This window comes from Canis lupus, chromosome 5, assembly GCF_048164855.1.
Source record: "Canis lupus baileyi chromosome 5, mCanLup2.hap1, whole genome shotgun sequence".
Lineage (NCBI taxonomy): Eukaryota > Metazoa > Chordata > Mammalia > Carnivora > Canidae > Canis > Canis lupus.
This window is the reverse complement of record NC_132842.1, coordinates 55,776-61,319: the sequence shown is the minus strand read 5'-3', so window position 1 is coordinate 61,319 and position 5,544 is coordinate 55,776. Positions and strand designations below refer to the sequence as shown.

The window sequence follows — 5,544 nt, the reverse complement described above, 5'->3', positions numbered from 1 at the left end:
CCTCAGGGCTTAATTCCTTGCTTCTTATAGTTTTCTTACCCATATGCCACCTTATTAAAGAGGCTTTCCTTGATCCTCTTACATAACATAGTACCTTCACTTCACTCTGTAGCCTATTACCCTACTTTCCACATATTTGGCACTTATAACCACCTGACATGGTATGTAGGTGTTTACTATCTTTCTCCTAAATAGAGAGTAAATCCTATGAGACTAGAGTTTATGTTTTTTTAGATTGATTTCTTTTTTTAATTTATTTATGATAGTCACACAAGAGAGAGAGAGAGAGAGAGAGAGATGCAGAGACACAGGCAGAGGGAGAAGCAGGCTCCATGCAGAGAGCCCGACGTGGGACTCGATCCCGGGTCTCCGGGATCGCGCCCTGGGCCAAAGGCAGGCGCTAAACCGCTGCGCCACCCAGGGATCCCCGAGTTTATGTATATTCATTGTTCGTTCCTCTGAGCCTAGACACAGTGCCTAAAAAGCAGGCATTCCATTGCTAAACATTGATTGAGCTGCATCAGAATAGAAGCCTGATGGCAAGTGATGCAGAGCATTTTCTCATGTGCATGTTGGCCATGTCTATGTCTTCCTCTGTGAGATTTCTGTTCATGTCTTTTGCCCATTTCATGATTGGATTGTTTCTTTCTTTGGTGTTGAGTTTAATAAGTTCTTTATAGATCTTGGAAACTAGCCCTTTATCTGATATGTCATTTGCAAATATCTTCTCCCATTCTGTAGGTTGTCTCTGAGTTTTGTTGACTGTATCCTTTGCTGTGCAAAAGCTTCTTATCTTGAGAGACCACCTCACACCAGTGAGATTGGGGAAAATTAACAAGGCAGGAAACAACAAATGTTGGAGAGGATGTGGAGAAAAGGGAACCCTCTTACACTGTTGGTGGGAATGTGAACTGGTGCAGCCACTCTGGAAACCTGTGTGGAGGTTCCTCAAACAGTTAAAAATATACCTGCCCTACGACCCAGCAATTGCACTGTTGGGGATTTACCCCAAAGATACAAATGCAATGAAACGCCGGGACACCTGCACCCCGATGTTTCTAGCAGCAATGGCCACGATAGCCAAACTGTGGAAGGAGCCTCGGTGTCCAACGAAAGATGAATGGATAAAGAAGATGTGGTCTATGTATACAATGGAATATTCCTCAGCTATTAGAGATGACAAATACCCACCATTTGCTTCAACGTGGATGGAACTGGAGGGTATTATGCTGAGTGAAGTAAGTCAATCAGAGAAGGACAAACATTATATGTTCTCATTCATTTGGGGAATATAAATAATAGTGAAAGGGAATATAAGGGAAGGGAGAAGAAATGTGTGGGAAATATCAGAAAGGGAGACAGAACGTAAAGACTGCTAACTCTGGGAAACGAACTAGGGGTGGTAGAAGGGGAGGAGGGCGGGGGGTCGGAGTGAATGGGTGACGGGCACTGGGGGTTATTCTGTATGTTAGTAAATTGAACACCAATAAAAAATAAATTAAAAAAAAAAGAATAGAAGCCAATGGGACCTAATCCTGTGTAGTCATCTTTCTGTCATAACTCTGATGCCCACAGTAAGTCTAAGGAGGTCATATTTTCTTTTTCACCTATTTCCCTGTAGGCAAGACCTTCATTTTCCAGGATGCACTGTGTAGCTGTGTATGTCTTGAAATCTGAACAGTATCTATCTCTCTACTATGAAATAAAAGGCAAGTCCCAACTTAAGACACATCCTATAACTTGTAATACTATCTAATTAATAAAATGTGTTTCAATTCTGATTAAAATTTATCTTGAGTGCCAGAAATACTCATAAAAGCATATCTAAAAGCTACAAGGAAATAAGGTAATGTAATTATTCAACAATAACTTAAGAAGTACATTACCATGTGACTTGGAGCTCCCATCTAATGCTCTGGTTGAGACAGATACACACACACACACACACACACACACAGAGAGAGTTTTATTTTTTATTTATTTTTAATTTTTTTAAAATTTATTTATGATAGTCACACAGAGAGAGAGAGAGAGAGAGGCAGAGACATAGGCAGAGGGAGAAGCAGGCTCCATGCACCGGGAGCCCAACGTGGGATTTGATCCCAGGTCTCCAGGATTGCGCCCTGGGCCAAAGGCAGGCGCCAAACCACTGCGCCACCCAGGGATCCCAAGACTAAAGTATTTAACCAATTCGTGTCCAATTATCATCAGTTATATTTCATCCCGTTTCAAGACCCACAGGCCTCCTGATGGCAGCCAGCACAGAAAAACAGAGCTTCGAAAAGTAAAGAACATCTATTGTAAGGCTCCAAACTTCAGTCTCTAGAGTCTTGATCACCCTCCATATAAAATAAAATATGTAAGGCAAATACACAAAAACAAAAGCACACCCAAACAAACTCTACGGGACGTCAGTTAGTCGTACTATACCTTCCCACACCTTCTTTCATTCTATACTCTGTGATTGAAAGTCTGAGTTGCCCCCACCCTGGTGCATCCTATCCAGTGAGAAAAACCCTTTCAGAGCCACAAAGAACAGCTCACCAGAAAAGCCTCTGAAATCGTTGTTGTTCCTGATAATCACTGTCACAATCTCCTTTCTAACAACCCTGTCCATCTGCAAAGCACTTTACTACGGATATCAGGAACATCTTTATGTTGCCAAATAACAACAAAGGAACACGAGCGAAACTATTATCTCTGCTAGAAGAGAAAAACCACAATCCCAGGGCTTGCTTTCTTCTCATATTCTCCTCTGCCTCATTAACTCCATTGCTATGTTACTAATTTCAAAGAAGCAGGAAGAGGTGATGGGAAAGGGGAGGTAAATAATAATCCACATGCCTGTTTCCCATCCCAAGTGCAGGATACACACTGCTTGCCAGACTGTGGGTCGAGCCATACCTTGGTTTAGAGACAGTGAGGATAGTAGTAAGTGTACTGGGGGTACATTTGTGGCTGATCCAGGCGTTTACCCATGTAGCTGGAATCTTTATCTCCGAGGCAGGGAACTCGATGACACGGTATGGTGCCCCAGGCCGAGCGTCCTCTTAAACCACTATTCCTGATGGTCCCGATGACTGATGAGGCTTCAGAGATCCTTCGTCTTCCACCACTCACTAGTTCCAACACGGCAGGAATTTAAAAAAGAAACACACCAAAAAAATAGAAAGAAAGAAAGAAAGAAAGAAAGAAAGAAAGAAAGAAAGAAAGAAAAAAGGAAAGGTATTGGTAGAACAACACACGCACACACACACGCGCGCACACACACACACACACACACAGCCTTCCCAGATCCTGCCTTCCTTCCCCCAGCTGCCAGGGTCCACTTGGGATGAGGCACTTTGTTCTCTACCCAGGCTGTCTGTAGTGATGTCAATTGCCAGCGTTTGTAAAGAGGGAGAGAAGAAAAAAATCAAAGTCTTTTTAGCACAACTCCGAATCCTTGCAGATCAGCTTCCTGTCTCCTGTTTGTCTCTTTCCCCACCTTAAAGAAAAAGGGAAAAAAAGAAAGAAGAAAGAAAGAAAGAAAACAAAAAAATGAAAAAGAAAAAAAAAAAAGAAAGAGAAAGGGGAAAAGAAAACAAAACAAAACAACCTTGCACAGCCTGGTTGCTGCTGTCTCCCTTCCAGAGTGACATGGTGTTCGGGCTCCTCCTGTCCTTTCATTCACTTCCTCTCCTTCCAGCTGGTGGGTGGAACCTCTCCAGGGAGCAGGGTATGCAGTCCAGAAAGCTGCAGTATTTCCTCCAAGAAAAAAAAAAAAGCCTGCTTCAACCCCTGCTGCAAGCAAAGTCCTGATTCCCTCTGCTGGCTATCTCGAACAGCAAAGCAATTTTTGCAGCAAAGCTGCTGCCGCTGGAACTGAACCCAGGGAACTCAAATTCGGGCGGTGGATTATTTCTTATCCTTCCCTCCATCTACCCCACACAAGAGCTGCCTTTTTTTTCTTGCCAAGTGGCAAGGTAAGCCACACTGCTAAAGCAAACACAGAAGACCACGGGAGGGAAGAGAGGACGAAGGGAGGAAGGAAGAGAAAGACAAAAATAAAAGCAGACGGACGACCCGTGCTGGTTAAAATGGAACAAGTGTGTCCCAGATGCTTTCAGAACCTGTTAACATACGAAAGCCAGATGAATCCAAGACCCGGTCCAGAAACTAACCTTTTACTTCTCGGACGACACGGAGGATGCTAAGCATTGAAGAAATTTGAGAGTCTATGCCAGGACTACTATTAGCAAGCCCTGCATCGTCAGATCACAAGGACCCACTTGCCATAGCCGAAATGATCATTCTTACCCTTACATCCGTTTTGTAAGCATCAAAGGAGGTATCCCATTAGGTTTACAGGCGTCTTCATAAATAAAAGCTCTGGTTCTCTCACTGTCTATCTATGATGATTTTGATTCAGGGATGCTTTAATCACTTTCCCGATGTCATCACAAAAAAAAGCACAATTACCTGACAGAGTTTTTCCCCACCAATAATAAGTAATATTCTGACATGTCTGTCGGCTGTTACATTATAATACAAATGGTTTCAGCGAAAATATATTTCCTTTAAGGGTCCCTTTTCAAGGCAGTCAAGGCTAAAATTAGACATGCCAGCTGTGTTTTGCTGTGAGCGCTCACGCATGCCCAAAGCGTGGCCAGACCAACATTGAGCGCCTCTCCACTTCGTCAAACCAGCTCTGTTCTCCCCAGCCTAGAGCTGCCTTTTCAGATAAGAGGTTCCTGGTACAAATCCAGCTTCCTAGTGAGGAAGAACAGAGAATTCCAGCCCGGTGCACAATATGGTATCCAGCCACAAACAAGCCCTGCCGCCCGTGAGGTCACTGGCTTTCACTCAGGGGTCTGGTTATTAGAAGCTGTGTGAGTGCATGGATATTCCTTGGAAAAAGTTAAGGATGGTGGATAAATAGCTTTATGTTTGACAAGAATAACAACCAGAAAGAAGGAAGGAGAGAGGGTGGGAAGGTAGGAGTTAGAAGCCCTGATATCACTGTCATTAAGAGAATTAAATCAATTCCACCAACATTGAAATGTGTTCTTCTGGGCCTTATTCGTCCCATCCAGAAAGTGGAAATGCTGCCAACTTATGTGGCTGAAGGTGGTAAACGGAATCAGATACTAAATCAAAACTACATTGATTTAAAAATCATTCAGTGGCATCTCAATGCTCAGACAATAAAGTCTTGGCTTCTTGGAATAGTTTTCAAGACCCTTGAAAACCCAACTTTATTCTCCAGCCTCAGACAGTAAACTCTGGCCCTCGTAGTCTATATCTGAGTCACAGTGAACTGCTTTTAAAGTGGAATGTGCGGAGGATCCCTGGGTGGCTCAGCGGTTTGGCACCTGCCTTCAGCCCAGGGCCTGAATCTGGAGTTCCGGGATCGAGTCTCACGCCGGGCTCCCTGCATGGAGCCTGCTTCTCCCTCTGCCTGTGTCTCTCTGCCCCTCTCTCTCTGTCTCTATAAATAAAATCTTTAAAAAAATAATAAACTGGAATGTGCCCTCTCAGGGACTTCTGTCATCTGCTCTGCCC

General features: G+C 43.7%; 1 long non-coding RNA gene across 2 annotated transcripts; it reads right to left on the bottom strand.

The window, feature by feature from the left end:
- Nucleotides 1-2,904: 2,904 nt before the first annotated feature.
- LOC140633132 (uncharacterized) lies at nucleotides 2,905-4,761 on the bottom strand. 2 transcript variants are annotated; one of them, XR_012030721.1, is made up of 3 exons: nucleotides 4,164-4,761; nucleotides 3,599-3,747; nucleotides 2,905-3,119 (listed from the first exon to the last, which is right to left on the bottom strand). It is a non-coding gene; the product is annotated as an uncharacterized lncRNA (long non-coding RNA). The 2 variants fall into 2 exon arrangements; XR_012030722.1 differs by having other exon boundaries at nucleotides 4,300-4,760.
- Between the last annotated feature and the right edge of the window lie 783 nt (nucleotides 4,762-5,544).